The sequence below is a fragment of the Passer domesticus genome, chromosome 4 (assembly GCF_036417665.1).
Source record: "Passer domesticus isolate bPasDom1 chromosome 4, bPasDom1.hap1, whole genome shotgun sequence".
Lineage (NCBI taxonomy): Eukaryota > Metazoa > Chordata > Aves > Passeriformes > Passeridae > Passer > Passer domesticus.
Window position 1 is genome coordinate 26,156,340 of NC_087477.1, and position 17,927 is coordinate 26,174,266.

The 17,927-nt window shown below is 39.3% G+C and overlaps 1 long non-coding RNA gene across 1 annotated transcript; it reads left to right on the plus strand.

The window, feature by feature from the left end:
- The first annotated feature begins 13,938 nt into the window (after positions 1 to 13,938).
- LOC135299952 (uncharacterized) lies at positions 13,939 to 14,919 on the plus strand. The gene is made up of 2 exons (XR_010361795.1): positions 13,939 to 14,312; positions 14,748 to 14,919. It is a non-coding gene; the product is annotated as an uncharacterized LOC135299952 (long non-coding RNA).
- The last annotated feature ends 3,008 nt before the right edge of the window (positions 14,920 to 17,927 follow it).

Below are 17,927 nucleotides of genomic sequence, written 5' to 3' on the forward strand. Positions count from 1 at the left end.
TTTATGTCTAAACTTCTTGATATGTGCACCAGCCCAAATTACCTGGGTTCCCAGTCCTTGCCCAGCCAACCTGTCCCAGTTTCTCCACACCTCCTGTGGCTGATTTCCCTGCCCCAATAAACAAGGAACTGAGGAAGGCAGTACTGTGTATATCCAAACCTGATCCTGCAAAACCAGGGTGGCATGGGGATACACAACTTGATCTGTGATCTCGGAAGTACTTCCAGGTGCTGCATACTAAACATGCCCAAAGAGTGCTCTGGCAGAAAGCCTAGATCTCGTGGTATGGAAGAACTGTAATAAGCTGTTGACGATGCATATATGGAGATTGCATATACAAAATTTTCTAAAACTTCTTTAACTCAGCTTCTTCCAGAGCATTGGACACCCCATATGTTTTTTCTTAATTGTTCCCTCAAAACAAATCATTGTTAAATCCATACATATTTTGCATGCATCTTCATAGGGGAGGAGTAGAACAAGCCCATACACAGCATTTTCAGGTTGAAAGCATCTAACAAGCATCAACTAATTATGCTGTTTAGAGTAAAAAGAAGAGGGACTCATCTGCATAGCTATAGACAAGCTAGTTACCCCTGTCTCCCTCTCAGTCAAATGGCATCAAGGCAATACAGACAAGAGTCTGGGGCACTTTCATCTCATCCTAAAGCAGCTACCTAAAGCAGATCAGATATGTGTGACCTAAAAATGACCTTTTTCTCTCTACTGAGTCTAAGGTAAGTCTGCTCTGGCTGCCTTAACTGTGGGACTATTGAGGTATCCAAGCTTCACTGGGAATAACTTCATGTCCTATATCAATTATATTCAGCTCAATTATATGCAGCTAAGAAAGCAACCATTTCAATAATTTAAATTGCCAAAAGAAGGAAATTTCACATGTACAGTGGAATACATCTAAGTAAGTATTTGTAAAAATATGTTCCTGTTAAATTCAGCAAATGGATTGGGTATCTGTTGTTCTTACTATAATTTTTACTTTCTAAAAGACTTGTTTACTCAACTCTACGGGGATTTTGTTTCATTTTTCAAACGATAGCTCTAGTTTCATCAGTTCAAAATGCTGATAACATTAGCTATTTTTACTGCCCATGAAAGGCAATTTTCTTGACAGCAATCTGGTGGTCAAAACTGATCATCCCTATATACTTTCGAATTATATCATCATCATTAGCATTTTTCTGTGCCATTTAAATATCCTGCCTATCTGCTTCTTCTGCAAGAAATCGTGTTCATTTGTTAAAGAAAAAAAAAAAAAGCCGTACAAAGAGAAGAAGCAGCTGACATGTAAGTTAGTCATACTTCCTTGTGGCTTGCCTCCTGAAGACATACATGGCCAATCTGCTCAAAAAATCCCCAGGCACACTGTTAATAGTAAGGGACAGAAAGGCTGTTAAATTCTTGGCCAAACTCCTCAAAATTTTCAGGTAACAAATATAATAAGCTAAATATTAATGGTTCACCAATGGTGAAGAAGCAATGACCAAGAAGACAAAGGCAGTGCCATGTAACAGTTTGGTAGCAGATGATCCAAGGAAGCCTCTTGGAGCTAGGGCTGCAGCCAATGCCACAGTGAGCAGCCCCATTAGCCATATGGAAGTCTAACATTTGGAAGGATGGCTCCAAGCACAATCCCACCCCCTCATCTCCTGGCTCCTAAGGGAAAAGGGCAGCAAAGTATCTCAATTTCAAATCTTACTCAGTTTTAAAGAATATATAATTTTTTTCAATCTTTGTGTACAAAGTACAGCATTCCCACAGTGAGCCCTCTGCTCCCCAGGAGCACGGAAGAAAGAGTGACTATGACTCAGGATGGTGACGCTGCCTTGGCACTGATGGAGGCTCCACAGCAAAGCTCAGAGGTGATCCACGGCCCTTTAATACAATTTAGGGCAACCACCAGACTTCTTAAACTGCAAGGAGAAGGAGTCATAGGAAGTAGCAATGAGCTACTTTGTTGAGCAAGAACAACGAACTCTCTATACTGAGAGCTTGGAGAGCCCTAAGTCTTCCAGTTCCAGGATATCACAAAATGCCTCCACGAGGACACAATTAGCTTAGCTCAGTGTGTTGTTATTGTTTACACACAGCCATAGATAGACAGATACATAAACAGTGCAGCAAACATTTTCTCTCACACAATGTATTTGTCCTTACATGGCAGCTTATTTCCATGCTTTTTTCTAATAGGGTTGCAAATGAGGGGGAAAAAAAATAAATAGCGTGATCTTCAAGGAGAAACAAGTTTGGCAGCAAGAAGAAAAGGAGATGAGTAATACTTCTGTTTCTGCTTTTCAGAAGGGTTTATTTGAAAGCTCTGTTGTGCCCCAAGTGTTGACTCACCCATGACACTTTTCAGCATCTACATTTACCCTGAAGCAGAGCAAGCTTCTAAATGGAGGAGTAAAACGGGGTTGCACTGGGGAGCAGTGAGGGGTTCATATAGTTTGTACATGGGAGTGTAGTTAGAGGAGCTATAGAGAAAATCTGATCGTTTTACAAGTTAAACAAAAAAAGGAAAAGAGAAAATTTGCTTTCAACTCTCAGCCTGGCAAACTGAATTTAAAATATGAAAGCCAAAATGGGTTCACTCTTTCCTGTACATGATTGCAGGTACAAAGGTGCCTGAGAGACAGATTGTCCTAGGAGGAATTAGCGTTCTAAGCTCTGCTTCTTGGTTTGTATAACTCATCTGGGTTACTAAGTTTAAAGATCAGCAAAACTCTCTTCATAGCCAAGGTCATCAGATGTAGCTCTGAAAGCAGCAAAAGTGGGAGAGAACTTGCCATCCTGGCTAGTGCCTTTTCAAAGCAGAGGTACACCTTTCTGAGTCTCCTGTTTCCTACTCACATGAAGAGACTTCTGCCTTCTCCCACTCCTGTTCTGCATAATAAAACTGGGTCCTCTCTGTGGACTGAAAGTAAAATCCCACCTTCCACTGGAACAGCGTGCTAAGAAGAGATCAGAAAACAGACAGCCATTTCTAGGAATTGCTCTGAAAATTTGCTTTCAATTATTTTAGTATGTCATGCATAATTTTTTCTTTCTTTGTGCTTAGTAATAGTTTGTTGCTCGCTGCAATTAATATTGTTTGTATTTAATTCACTAAAGTGAATTGAATGCTTATGTTTTCAAGTGTTTCAAATAAAACAGAAACTGACAACTGAGATTAAAAGTCATTCTCAACAAGAAAAACTCAGAGCCTAATCTTGTGACTACATGAGCATATGAGTATAATTTGACAGAGTATTTGGAAATATTTTGAAAGATCTGAGTTTTTGGAAGTTTTCTTGAACATAAAACATGATACTGAAAATGTGTTTAAAGAATATGAAGTCAGAAATATGAAACTTATATATCTGTTTTACTTGTCCTAGCAAGATTAGAAACCATTACAGCTTCAGTGATCAATAACAAAGCACAAATAATGAATAATCAAAGCAACCCTATCATGACTAGCAAGAGGTCAGAGATTAAGTAAAAAATTACAATATCTGCAGAAAAATAGTTCTGATAACAATTTGCCAGCCCAAAAGGGAGACAAAACAGTAAAGTATGAGATGAAAAATGAATATCTAGATGAGATCAAATGTCAAACAGCATATAGGAAAATGAAAGAATGTGAGAACAAGAGTTCCATGTTCAGGCTTCCAGGATCATGTATGTAATAGCTAAAACTATGGCATGTCTACTGGATCTTACAACAGTTCAAATGATCTAGACTGAGTTAATAATGTTCTAGACTGAGCACAAATATTAATTTGTTAGTCAAACTATCTGAAAGAAAATATCTAACCTCTTAGACAGAAATATTATCACATCTTATAATTCATTCTGACAACAGAATTATAATTAATTCATAAAATGCAGATGTAAAGATGGTGAAATACACATATATAGATCTATAGATATATGAAAGGCACTCAGAAAAGAAAATATATTCATGCAGTACTACTAACCACTAGCAATAAAAGTCTCCCAGGAGGTGTCTGTAAATCTCCTCTTTACTGGAAGTCTAAAATAAGAGGAAAGAAAGGGAGAGTGAGTTAGTTTTTCTTCACACCCTTTCCCAGAACACCTGCCAGTGGCCAGACAGACTCAGGGATGAGCAGGCCATGAGGTGAGACATCCACTCAAGGTTCAGCCTCAACTCTGAATGGCTGCACATGGCACTGTGCAAAGTACCTGCTCTGCATCTCAGCATGGTAAAGTTCTCAGCACCAAACACCATCAAATATCTCAGCATCAAATATCAAATATCAATACCCAGATATTTTTAGGGAAGCACCCAAAATCCTGTGGGGTTGATTTTTGAGTATACAACTACACTGTAGATCACAATGTCTCTGAACTCACAATACAGCATTGTTAACCTGCGTGAGATCAGCTGTGCTTTTTGGGAGCAGCTAACACTGTACTGCAAGCTGGTTTGTATTTAGAGGTGAAATTAGTGTTAGGGAAAATACATATTCCAGTTTCATTTCCCATGAAATGGAAATGTTTTATTTCCCATGACTGCACTGGGTCCTCCAGTGAAGATGCTGGTGAATAGAAGACAGTCAGACTGATACGCAGGCAAATGAGTCCAGCCAGACAGTTGAAGACAGATGAAATAATAAAATTATATCTATTTAAATCAGCCTCTCCCCACTAAATTAAACAGCACACCTCAGTTTTGACAGGAAGAATGAATGTCACTCATGCACAAGAGATAATACCATGTATTACAGTACCCTCTAGTGACTCCTACCACAGCTGGATTTCAGCTAGCATTCAGCACATCCCAGGATGGATCCCACCATGGCAAAAGTGCAAGCCCCAGGATGCTCCAAGGTTGCCCTTGAATGTAGAGAAATCAGTCTCCAGCTTTCTTTCTTAGGAAGAGCAACACTGAATGTTGAGTGTTCATTCATTTCTTGTTTGCCCCAGGGTTTGACATTCTTAATTCCAAATACCCAGCTTTTAAAACGTATGTGAGCTAGCAGCTAGACACTCACTATTCTTTGATCTCACAGTATGAGCTTCCTACACAGCAGGAAGCCGATATTTTTTTCATGTCAAAATCCAGTCATATCTCAGAAGGAAACAAAAATAAGCTTTTTCTTCTCTGCCCCAGTTTTCATCACAAAACCTTTGGCCCCTGTTGCTTTTATAAGATCTTTCCTCCCTGTCTGACACATGAACTGTGGGAAATCTTTCCCAAGTGTGATTAAGCCCTTCCCATCAACCCATTCCAAAAGCTGCTTTGGATTCAGTGTCCCTCTATTCAAACACTCCCTTCCCCTCCCATGGGCTTTAGCTCGGGAGCTGGCAAAAAATATTAATATCACCTGAATGGCCTGGCCTTGAGAGGTCATCTTCAAAGGTATTGTAACTCCCTTCTTGACTGGTGTTCTATACAGCAGACTGGAAAGAAAAGGAAACTTCAGCTTTGTGCCTGATTCCCTTACTTTTTAACCACATTTCATTGTTATTCCAGTTTCTTGAAAACAGTCAAAGAAATTGTCTGACTTAGATCACAGGTAACACAAAGAGATTGGTATTAGCAAAGTGAAAGAGTCTAATATCCGTAGGGTTCCATGTGTGCTATATATTTTCAATAGTTGCAAACTCCACTTGTAACGAGATCTAACTGTTTTTGTCTTCAAAGTTACAGACCTAAGGCTTTGAAAGAGTTGCCTTTTAGCTAATGGACCATAAAGCCAGTCACAGTTTAGGCAAGAATGTTTTGAGAGTGAAGAAGAGCTTTTGGGGAGAGTTTCAGTCTTTCTTCAGAAACTTTACATCTCATGGCTGAAGAGCTGCTCGTGCAGGCGTAGCTGGAAAAATGTGCCGAGCAGGCTGTCGGGGAGGTATAAATGCTTCTTGAATGGATTTATGGCTGGATACCTGAGCAGTCAGCACTACATGATGTGGTATTGAGTTATTTTAATCCTTTAGTCTGTCCATTTATGCCTTTGGTCCCATTCCCAGAATGGCTGAATCACCTTTATGGACTTATGGCAGAGAAAGGCAGTGCTGGGAAGGGAGCAGGACGCCAGGGCTTGAACCCTTGAGCTGGGTCTGCTGATGTTACGTCCCCAAATGTTCCCAGAACTATCAGGGAAAACTGTGCCTGGTCTGTTTTATTTAACACAGGAAGTCACTCCACAAATAGCTCCACACCCCATCGTCCAGGGCCTGGATACAGCACCTCTAAATTCTCAAAGCTTTCTTCAATATCAGAAGCTTTTCTGAATTTGGTCTTGGGGATGAGCAGACAGCAACATGACAGGCAGCTCTCATGACTCAAATTTGATTCTAGGTAAATTGAGTAGTCAAATAATTCACTGTAATTCAGCCTAGCATTTCAAAATACCACACACTTCTGATTCCCTGGCAAGCTACATCATGTAGGATACGATATATTTTTTTCAGCAGTTTCAAACTGCCAAAAATTTGGTATTATTTCTCAAACAGGAAATAAATTAATGAAGGATATGAGAGGTAAATGAAAACATGTCACAGAATGAAAACATAGTTCAAAAGCTCTTAATAAATTAAAAGTTACAAAAAGCAATTTACAGAGTGTTTTATGTATGTCACTACGATGAGGTTTTATTGGTGTGATATCATAATTTGGCTGTCTCCGATCCCTTTCTTGGCAGCAATAGCTCCAAAGACATTATGTGCTGATCATGCCAGCTCAGAAAGCTGAATGCCAGAGGTCTGCTTTATTTGGGCACTAATCAAGAGGACTTGTAGGTTTACCTAAGAACTTCCACATCAATTCTCATAGTACCAGATCTTGGAGACTTTCTTGTTTGACTTTAGTAATTGATTTTGTGCAGAGAAACTTAGTAAAGTTGTCAAGATTTGCTGCCTGAATTGCATGGTTTTCTGTTGTTTTCTGAATTTCCCATGAAATTATCCGTGTTTACAAATATGTCCAGATTTTACTTTGAACATTCTCCACTCCTCCTGCCCCTAAAGATAAATGAATTCCCAAACATATTTGTACTTGCAAATTCATAGATTTATACACTTCATGCCACTTTAATCCCTATTAAACTAATTTGAAGTCATGTCAGGCCAGCTATCCACAGTAAAATGGATTAGATAAGCCAGCTGATCAGATATAGAAAGGACTTCAGGCACTTTTTCTGTCTAGCTTCCATGAATTTAGAGAACTAGTTTCATACAAATAATTTTGTTCTTTTTAATTCCTTTGTGATTAAGCTAATTCACAAATAACATTGGTTCTTAGAGAATCATTAGTGTAAAACAGAGCAGACAAGGCTTTTAATTAGGGCTTTTCATACCTCCTCTATCCATTTGGTAATAAAATTACTTCTGCATTAATTGGTTAGTTATTTTAATTTACACAGCAATAAGTGCTGATATACACTGGCCATAAACATCTTTGCTAAATAATTTTTGAAGTACAACTGATATTTATTTCCTGTAGAAGTGGAAGATGTTTTGTTTAAAAGGTTTCTGAGGTATGTGCTGCAGTTCAACAGTCATTCTCACTGTAACAAAATAGACTTCCAAGTGAATTTTAAGGAACCTAACATGCACATCAGCTTTATTTTTATTTCTACTACAGATTGTTTTATTTCTAAATGAATACATGGGTTCTTTGGATGTCTTAAAGTTATGTGAAAGACTTTGCTTTAAAAAGAGGGGTTTCAATTGCAAAAGACTGGTTATCTACCAAAAAATAAGGTCTGTGTTCTCAATTTTATTTACAGTTCTGTTAGTTTTTGACACAAAGAAATAAATTAAAATACTTTAGCTTGCTAAAGTGACTAGTAATTTTAAATGCTTGTAGGGAAATCAGGTTCTCAGACATTTTTAAAATAGAACAAATCCACATTCGTCAGGCCATGCTTTGGACCAAGAGGAGAAGAGCAGAGTGAAAGTGAAAATAAAAACGAAATCTCCCAATACAGGTTCAGAGCAAAGTGTTTGATACTCGAAAAAGACCAGTTTTGAGCTTAAGCTTGTAGTGCATGATAATCAAGTTAATATTAGCAGTAATTTCTGAATGCTTGTCCTGCAACATAGAAGCACAAGTAATGAAGAAAATACAAGGATTAGTGAAATAATCTATGGTGGTATCTGCCACCCCATGGTAAAGCCATAGTGGTTGACATTTGGGGGAGAAGAATGGCAATTGCTACTGAGCAATTCTATTTTCTCATCATCAATCATCTAGAAATTTCTGAAGCCAGATATGTGCTTCCAGTTGAATTTACTTAGTTTATTTGTTGCTCAAAAAGAGGCCAGAAGACAAAAAAATGTATTCCTCCCCCCCCCACCACAATTGAAAACAACCTCATTGAGGCATTTATTTTTACAAGTTACAGCTCTCTGACACAGAAAAATCATTAAGTGAATGTCACCCATTCTGCTCATTGAATGAGGCCAACATCCTCTGGGAAGAAAAAGTGAAAATAACAGGCAGTAGTGTGGTCACAGGCTGCATATTTGGGAAATTCTGCAACTCTGGAATATTTTATTTTTTTGAAGATTTACCAATCCCTTAAGACCCATTTCTGCATGCTGCTTTGTCCACCCTCTTCTTTTTCCACACCTTTTGCCTGTCGTAGCTGTTGCTTTACATCTGCCATGGGGCTGAAATCCTTTGGGGCAGGAAATATGGAAAAGTCTGGATGACAACCATCATACAGACAGTATCACAGCAGGTGAAACAAGGTCAACTCAAGGCACCCTTTTAAGCCATAAACCAGCATTTTAACAAAGAAGAATCCGTTGCATTTGGAGACTATATTGGGCATATAAGGAGTGTAGGATATGCCGGGAATCTGCTGCTGTCAAGGTGAGTTTTGCACTGAGCCTTCAGGAAAGTTTTAACCCAAACAATGATAATCAACAGAGATAGTGACAAATGGAGAGGAAGTGGGGAAGAATAGTGACATTTGGTGCTGAACCATATGTGCGTGGTTTGAAAGACATGACTGAATTGTTTTTGGTGCTCTATTATTCTGACATTTAGAATGAGGCAAGTTTCCATTTCCATTAATGTACTGCCAACTCAAAGGGGAACTGTCGCAAATTTGAGACTAAAGAAAGCTGTTCCTCAAACTTCTCTTGAGCATAATCAGTGCCCTCACTAAGCAACAGAGTAGTGTCACAGTGTAGACTCCAAATAATTATTATGCTTTCTGCCTCTTTTATACCTTGTGATTATATGGAATAAGCTGCCTTTGACAAACGACCATTAATTTATACATAAATGGAGAACAACCAATGCAAAGGGAGGCAGCTGACCAAACTTTCTGATTGTTAACCTGGCACTGAGAAAGTGATCCAGCCTTAGGTGGAGGATATTCAGATGAAAGAATCCAAAAGCCTAAAATCTTACCAGTTTGGAGGGAAAATGCAGTGATCATCAGTTTCTTTTGCAGCTTTTTTAAGTAGCTGCCTATCTTCACCAAATAAAATATATATATATATATATATATAAAAAAAAGAGGGAGAGGAAGAAGAGAGAGAGAACTCAAGGTAAACTAGGTGATCCAGGATTTGGTGAGGAGGCTCTGGACTCATAGATTTGTCCCTCTGAAACACCACCTGGAAGCAGCTGCTCAGCATCTTTATAAATAACTTGAACTCAAAGGACTCTCCTGACTTGTTTGATGACCGACGAGCACAATTCCAGTAACATCATTTAGGGATCAAAACTGAAGGGATGATTTTTCTCAAAATCATCCACGCACATTTTACTTCCTAATGAACATTTCTCTCTTGTGACTACTTAATCTCTGAAATTTTGGTGGTAGTGCCTCAATTTCATTCCCAAGGAGGCAGTGACTGTTCTTAAGTACAGGAAAAAATCAGACTGCCTGTCAGATCATTATCTTGCTGATTGCATGTACTACTACTATTATTATTATTATTATTATTATTATTATTATTATATTTGTTTGGTAGGGGTTTGGGTTTTATTTTTTTGTTTAATCTGACGGGGGTTTGAGAAAGTCTCCAGGTTAGGAAATCCAGTGTTATGTAGCAGAATTGAAGCTCAGAGTTTGCCATTTCACCTAGGAATAGCAGAAGAGCAAATGCACCAAGCTCATTGCCCTGTTATCACCACTAACGAGTACTAAATCACCTAATCTAAATCAGTACTAACCTCAGGCTGATCCTGCTTCCCAAATCCTCTTGCCACTCATTCCTGAAACTCTCCCTCAGCCTCTCAAAAATTCATTTCCTTCCTTACTTCACAAATTTGCTCATGACCATACATGACCTTAGTGCTATCCTGTGCATTTTTCTTTTTAGTTTGTACCAAATTCCTCATTTTTTACCAGTTTGAATCCTTCAGTCCTTGTTGTGGTATTTCTCCATTTTGCTGGCATAAAAGAAGATAAGAAAATATACACGAGTGAACACACTGTGTATATACATTGATTTTACATAAATTATTTTATTGCCACAAGTAATACTTCTGCCAGTGCAGGACTGGCATCTGAAATTTTTCATTCACCCACAGAACAAGTGATATAAGGATTAAATAATGAAGTGCAAAATCCCTCTAAACACCTCTCCATTTGGCCTCAATATTGGACCAAATGGAGGAAACAGATCATACCATGAATGAGAGCTAAGAATAACCAGTAGAAATGTCAAGAGGCACAGTCTAACTCACATCATTTACCTTACAAGGAATCACAGAGCCATAGAATGGCTTGGGTTGGAAGGGACCTTAAAAATAATCTGATTCCATCTCCCCTGCCATGGACACTTTCCACCAGACCAGGCTGCTCAAAGCCCCATCCAGCCTGACCTTGAATACCTCCAGGGATGGGGCATTCACAACCTCCCTGAGCAACCTATTGCAATATCTCACCTCCCTCACAGTAAAGAATTTCTTCCTAATATCTGATCTAAACTTGTCTTCTTTTGTTGGAACCGAGGACATTCCTCTGACTGCCCTGGATGGCTCGAGACCCTGGCAGGGAGCTCAGAGACCTCGGCACAGAGTCAAAGACACCTGTGCCTTTGATTTTAACCCATGGAAAAAATTACCAGCTTTGTATGAAGATGTACAAGCCACAAGAGTTGAAGTAGAATGATAGTTAATTTGTCACAGGGTGAAAAAGTAGAATTTTGGGGTTTTAAAATGGGGGTTCAAGAGGCAAGATGGAGGAATTTGGGCGTGTTCTGCCCTTCCTTCTCCTTCTTCTTGTCTTCCATCTTCTGCTGTGATGGTGGCACTTTTGGATTGGTTTAGAGTAGAGACAGACTGTCTAACATAGGTGATAGGTATTGGAAAATTATTGTAAAGTACACACAGTTTTTAGTATAAAATGCTGACACCACCCCAAGGACGGGGAGTGTGCCACGAACCAACCTGCCAGACAGACCTCAGAGGGTCAGAGAAAGAATGTATTAGATAAGAGAAAATAAACAACCTTGAAAACCAGAGCCGAGGAATCTAGACTTCTTCTTCGGTCGCAGGGCTGGGAAAAAAGACTTTAATACATTGGGAGCCATTTCAGCAACACAAAACCCAAGACTCTTTCACTGTAAAGCCATTCTCCCTGTCCCTGTCACTCCATGTCCTTGTGAAAGGGCCCTCTCCAGCTCTCTTGCAGCTTCCTTTAGGTGTTGGAGGATGCCCTCGGGTCTCTCCAGATCCTTCTGTTCTCCAGGCTGAACAACCACAACTTTCTCAGGCTGTCAGAGGAACACAAGCACAATTCCTAGAACTGCTGGAAGTTTGTAAACTGAATTTAACTCTCTGTGGGTACTGGGAAAAACACAAATTAGGACCAAAAAAACCCTCATGTGAGATGGGGGAATTAACAAAAGCAGGAAAAAGAATTAACAGAGAAATTAACAAAGACAAACAATCCCCCCTCATCCTGTCACTCTGTCTGCAAGACCACTGAAAAAAATTATACCTCATATAGTATTTATTTCCACATATGCCTTCTGTGGAAATAAGCTGCAACCTCTATGCCATTTGACATAAGTCGTAAAAGCCTCCTCTGGAGAAGTTCCCCACAGTTATCATTCTGCTCTGCATTTCACTTGCTGCCATTTGGTCTACAGAAACCACCCACTGAACATTTGCCTTTGAAGTGCACCACCTTCCCCTAAGTAGCATGAGTGACTTCTTGGGTCTCTCTCAATTTGCCACAGACAGCTTCTGAAATCTCCAAATTGTGAGTTACTTTTTTTTTTTGTGTGTGTGTGTGTGTGTGTGTGGAATTGCTGTAACATCTTATGTTCAAACCAGCAGCCTTGGGGGGGAAAGAACTGCTGGCTCGGGTTAGCCTGGCAAGACCAGACCAAGAGGGAACCTGATGATCATGGACAAATGTTCAGAATATTGATAACCTCGATTCAATCCATTGCACAGCTGCAGACACTGACTATCCCAGATTTCTTTAAAATGGATGGGGTTTTTTCATGTGTTTAATTCATTATGCACAAAACACTGGAAAATTATCCAGGTGTACTACTTACTGCATCTCACAGTCCAGTCTTTGACTCATTGGAAAGTTTTCTCTGTCCTCTAAGACCTCATTTTTTTGTATATAAGTTACTGTATTTTATATTCAGTATTTTTATTAGCCTTCTAATCGAACAGTTTTCTTTCATCTGGCTGGCAGTTCTTATTGCATTATTTGATAAACCTCTCATAAATCCTTTACATTTTGTTTATATTTCCTTCCAGGAAACAATTGCTCCATGAAAACATTTGTTGTTGAATTTAGACCTATAAAGATCAGAAATTTCACATGAAAATAATTACAGGCATATATTTCTGCCATTCTCAGGAACATAGTTGCCAAATGTTTCTTTACTGGATTATAGTGGAAGCTGGTTTTTGTTTATTTCAAGGAAACCCCTTTCTGCCCATGCTTACTGCCTGGGTTATCATTTGAGAGAGACTTTGTGGACACACTAACTTCAATATAGTTTGGATGAATTCATGGCACTGAATATTCATACAGCGTATGATACAGACACTGAACCCAATTTAGTAAATGAATACTTGTAATTTCACCAAAGCCCCTCTGAGAGATTATTATGCAGATTTATGAAGGAATATTGCTGAAGCAATTCTTGGCTGTGTTTTCAGTCACTGAGGACTTAAAGTATGTAAACCTAAAATAATTTCAGACTTATTTACTGTCATTACTTTCATCTTCTGAACCCTTCTGACATTATTTCACTCACTGGTTTCTATCCAGAATCCCCTCTGCTATCCTTGCCCTTGAGCAAAGAACCAGTGTCAGAACACCTATGAGCATTGCCAAGTTACTCCTAACAATATCCTTGCTGCCATAATGCCAGCAATCTGCTCTAATCCTGCTGCTGCAAAATAGCACTGCAGGCAGAGGGATGTATGGACACGGTGGTGTGAGCAGTGTCACCCACCTGGAAACACAGACACCAACACACAACCACACTGAGAGCAGACTTTCACACCTCTTCTGTCGGATGAAGATTACCTCACTCTTTTGGGACCACTGGTTTCATAAAAGGAGGAATGACGGAGATACTTGACTCAACAGCATACTACAGTTCTTTAAAATTCAACAAGTGTACCATAGGCTGTTCTCTGTGTTACTGAGTTTATAGGCAGTATCTTTTTTAGAGCTGCAGACCCAAACCCGCCGTAACACCTTCAGTTCCATCCCTCTGTCTCAGAAAGAAAGCTCATTGCCACTTGCTGAATGTCTCTTAAAAAATTTGGATCAGTGTCCCTCACTCCAGACAATGCTACCTCTCCTGCCCAACTCACTGCGAGGATTAGTCACTGCTGGACTAGTGGGTATGGAGCCAGATCCCAAATCCTTATTCATATTGGTAATTTGACCTTCATCAATTGGAGTCCTACCTCACAAAAGGTGAGGTGACACATGAGTAAAGTCTTTGGAATGTGGCCCACAGGCTTCAGAAGGCTACAGCAACAGTTAAATTTTAGCATACTGCAAATACCACGGCTCTTCTCAGTTACATTTCTTGGTATACAGTATAGTAACATATGCTACATGGAAGTGAATCGTAAAGGCCAACTTCTGCTCTTGGATTCAGATCTCCCTGACTTCAGTGAGACTGAAAAGCAAGGGAGCCTGGTGACACCTGCAAGCAGCAAGTAACCATGGCAAAGTCTCCATGGGGGAGTGGAGGCAATGATCAGCAGAGAATTCCTGGAGGGTTCTCATGCTTCATACAAATCGTCACCCTGCGGCTCATTTCAGCCACGTTTTGTGTAGTGAATGAGCACGTTGAGCTCCTTCCACAGATTAATATGCATTGTAGAAAAGGTAAGTGAAGCCTACTGACCAAAAACCAGGAAAATCTGCATGTCAGAGAGACAGCAATGAAAGAAGAGAGCTGGAGATAGATGATGATTTTCTTATTTTTTTAACTAAACAATAGTTTATGAATTTATCTCAAGAAGTTTTACTGTTTCATCCTTTTTAATATTTTTCTTTGCATTTCTTTCTTTTTCTTGGATTCTCTTTCTGTCTTCCTTTCTTCATTCCTTGATCCTTTTTCTCCTTGTTCTTCTGTGCTTGATTGACTGTCAAGATAGATATGAGAGGGAGAACTATCTTTGAAAATGTCAAAGAGTAGCTGCAAAAAGACACATATTTGCACACTTTATATGAAACATGTTCTACTCCACATGGATAGAATCCAAGACAGCAAGGTACAGAAAAGTAATTAAAGAAATCCTCCTCCTTTCTGTGCTGCAGACACTAAACTACCACTGGCACAAGTAAAACAAGAGATGATTGAAACTTAAGGATGGGTCCAGCCACTCAGCACTGTGCGAGGGAAAGTAAACAAATTCAAGCAATTTTTGGAGAGTGAGTCATGGCTGTACTTGAGTCAACGAGACCAATAAATTGCACATGGCTTAAGGAAGATTTTCTCATTGTCAGAATATTCCCCTTCTTGCTGCACCCTCTCAACAGTCCTAATAAGCATCACAAGGGTTGGAAGGTTTGAGAGGAGCTTTCCTTTTAAACAGAATCAGTGAAACTCTGTGAATGGCAAATAAGTTGGTACTGCATTTAATGACAGGAAGTGACGATGTTGTTCCACAAAACATCAACCCAGTCTTCTCTTGGGAGACCTTTCCAACACACATCTCAGATAAAAACTCATGGCTGGCAACATTCTGAAGGAAGAGCTGGCTGTGCCTGACTCACAATCAGCTTAGCTTGAAGATAATTTTTTAGGGGTGTTAATAAGAAGGAGTCTTAGGTGGTTCTCTCGGATAGTCCAGACCAGCATTTAGAAAACCCATCATGATGGGCAGAGCTTATTCAAAACATGTGAAATATTTCAGTAGAGTGTGAATATTCTTTAACTTTTATTTTTCTTATTTTATATTTTATCTTCTATATTATCTTATATCTAGTATCTTTTTATGGTGAAGTATTTTCACAAGGGGTGATGAAACTTTTGAAATATAGAAGTCCCGAGTAGTAATGGAAAGGTTGTATGTTGTTCTTTTGTTTATAGTAAAGGTTATGTTTTAGGGTTTCCAACCTCTAAACTCACAGTGCAACCTTTGGTCCATGGACCATAGACATTTTTGAAAATTTTCTTCAGCTCTTCTAGAAAATTTAATTTGATAAAGGTGTTCCTGTAATGGATGCTGTTGAATAAAACACAGCATTTTTAGGTCTAACAAGTAGTTTCTTAAAAAAACCCCAACAATTCTTTGATATTTAAAAACCAAGTCTGAGGCATCCTAAGCAAAATTTGTTACTATGGATTTCTCTGCAGTGTTTGTAATATAAATGTAATTTTCCTTTTGTTCAAATGACAAAAAAATTGGATGCAAGTACTGGACACAAAAGGTATGGAGTATTTTCCAGTTTGTATAATATCTCCTGAGATCTGCTTTAAGTTCCAGCTGAGGGTTTTAGAAACCTTTTCCTTCTGTTTGTAATTTTCTCTCATAAATAGCATGCTTCTGAGTAGAAATGTACAAGGCTCTAGAACATGCAAGCCTGACGCTTGCGCCTCTTCATGAAAACTTTAGAGTGTAGAAAAATAAATCAGTTACGAAAGGATTTCTGAAAAGTGGAAAAAGTGATGTGAGTACAGCTGCAGGAAATTCATTTTATAATCTGAATAGCTGCTTAAGATTTTTTAATAATAACCACCTAGTTTTAATGGGGACATTTTCATATTGCTCATTCTGTATTCCTGAATACCCATCTGATACTTTGTCAGAAGCACTTGCAGTATCATTTAGATGAAGCAGAACTATTCATTTTCCTTCTTTTTCACCTCAACAAGATTTGCCTTTTTTGACTCTGAAAAGCCCATCCCCTTCTGCTTGTCAGTGCTCTCAAAACACTGTGGGAAGATATTCAGTAAATCCCAAACACACCTTACTGCCCCGCTAACGACATCCATCATCGTTCCCTCTCCAATATCAATCTTCCCCTGTCTCTGCCTGCACTTGGTACCAGAAGGAGCTCGGAGAAGGTGACCTGCATGACTCCTACCTTAAGTTATCTTAAGCCGTGGTCCCCCAGAAGTGATTCATGATCATATCAAACCCATCTCCCCGGCGCTGTTTTGTCCTTAAGGCTTCGGCAATCGCAGAGACTGACTAGAGACTCCAATCAACCATCTGGTGTCTGCCAACTGGAGTGTCTAGTCAGGTTACACGGAATGCAGGGAGAAATGTGCTTTGTATCTGGATCCTCAATACGCTCCTCTCTCCCTGTGGGCCAAGCAGAATATTAAGCTATTGAAACTCTGAAAGGTTGGGATGGCAGCAGAGGAAAACCCTAGATTTAAGAAGGAAATTTAAAGTCAGCTTTAAAGCTTGACTGCATGGAAGCACTTGTAGAATGCATGCACTAGCCCTGTACTGGCTAAAGATGGATTTACTCGGTGATGGGATGTTTTTCATCAGTTCCTTCCACAATTCCGTTTTTTTAATAATAATTTTCCTATTTATAAGTGATTACAATGCTGTTAAGGGAGCTGATTTTTTACTCTAAACTCTGATTGTCCTCTAAAAAAAAAAAAAAAAGGAAACATTAGAAATCTGAAAAACCCATTATGTTCTTTTTACCAAATATTTTTCAGAGCAGGCTGCCTTGATCTGTGCTTTTGCATGGACTGTTTCACTCCATGTATTTTGAGATGAGCCCTTCCCCTTAAATATCTGCCTTTCATTTCTCCCCTTCCAAGGATACCATACAACTGGAAATACAAATGCTTTGGCCGGACCTGCTCTTACTACCTTACTGAATCACGTGAAAAGTCTCATTAGTTATAAGCCCTTAATAATAAGCTTCTTACTCAACTAGTTTCCTTCTACCATGACAAGTTTTATCACAGCCTTGCACAATCACAGCAGCCTGTGGTTTGGGAACTACTTCCCCAAGGCCTGCCTTGGCACTATGTGCTCTAGGCTGAGGGCACTGAGGGCACGTCCTCTGTAGCATCTTGGTGTCCCAATTGGTGCCTCAGTGTCCCATCCTTGAGCACCAGGAGCAGTTATTGTGCCCTTAAAGAGCAATTTTCATAACACCATTCAGTCCTGAGTTATATGTATCAGCTGTTCATGGCCTGATTTGGTGGGTAATATCAATCACCCACAGTCTTGAAACTGGGCAGGAAATTTCCATAACTTTCGCTGATTTCAATAGGAACTGTAAACTGGCATTAAATTCATTATTTTGTTTATACAAACTGAGACAGCAGACACACAGCAGTTCTGAAATTTCATCCAACATCCAACAACCCTTCCCAGTCAGAGAGTTGTTGCTTGTGTGAGTGTGTGGCCTGAGGTTTGGTCTAAAAAATGTGCTTTCCCTCAGAAGCTGGATTTTTATACAATTACCTGAGCAGTCTTATTCATGTTTAAGACCACAGATAAAGCACAGGTTCCTCTTTAT